This window comes from Chlamydotis macqueenii, chromosome 15 (genome assembly GCF_036417535.1).
Source record: "Chlamydotis macqueenii isolate bChlMac1 chromosome 15, bChlMac1.mat, whole genome shotgun sequence".
Classification (NCBI taxonomy): Eukaryota; Metazoa; Chordata; class Aves; order Otidiformes; family Otididae; genus Chlamydotis; species Chlamydotis macqueenii.
The window spans coordinates 10,267,857-10,269,056 of NC_141570.1; positions in this window are offsets into that span (position 1 = coordinate 10,267,857).

Here is a 1,200-nt window from a genome sequence, read left to right on the forward strand (position 1 = left end):
TTCTTGTCCTTGTCTGAAGACCTGAAAAAAAAAACCAACCAAACTGTCCTAGAATCCTTAACTTGCTGTGTCACAATTCATAAATTTAATTATCCAGACAGAGCAGAAAGATAAAATTTGGGATTTAGTGAAGACAAAAGAAACACTAAATCCACAATCTGCCTTTCTGGAGAATGAGAGTTTTCCCAATTTTTGCAATGTACTGTATTCATCAGTATCTCTTACTGCTCTTCCCACAACATAATGTTTAGAGTTTATTTTAGAAGGAAACTGTACTATTTATCAGTGTAAAGAGGAAAACGGAGAAAGGAGTGTAAATGCAGCAGGTTCAAGTAAGGTGTTCTCCCGAGTTTTAGTCTCACTTTGAAATGTTAAAATTGATGTGAATAATGTCATATGGAGTGTTACTGTGCAATAAAGTTAACAAGTCACTTGTGGGTTATAGCCTTACTTTCCAGCTTGCTAAAGGTAGTAATTATACAGGAACTACAAATCTGGCAAGCAAGTTACTTTGCAGATTCACTAGAGTGTTTTGAACTTGAATTCAGAATCTAATAAAATAATTTTTAAAAAATAATCTGCAACTAAATTGGACTGTCCTGTCATCTCACAGCTTTATGGACAAAAGTAAAGAGCTGGATGAGCTGCTCCTGACTTCCTCTTTTTTTTCATGGTTTTATTATGTATTCTCACTTAATGAAACTGTTAAGTGGAGCAGTCTGCTAGAGTAAATGTCAGGCCTGCCACAGGTAAGTGTTCACTTGACCTTGCAGAGTACTTGCTTGTTCAGTAAACAATTTTAAAGTAACTACCTAAAAAACTTATTTAGCAGGAAGCTCTCAATAAATAGTGTAATAAATGTCACTCTTTAAAAGAGGAGGCAGGCAATTTACAGAAACTTTCTATAGCATCTTAAGCAACATGACAAACTGTATAATCACTGCTCTGTAATTTAATTCTTTCAGTAGCTGTGAATGTTTTAAGTATGCAGGAGTAAAATCCCTCATACCACCTGTTATGTGATTACCTTCAAAAGGTGAGTTTGGTTTGAATTGTTCTTTGTTGTCATGCTGCAAACATTCTTATTTCGTTCATTCTCATTTTACATTAAGCCATCTGTTTAAATTAGTAAAATTTTTAAAAGTGATGATGGAAATAACTTGATTTCTTCTAAAATTAATATGGCATAATGTAACAAGA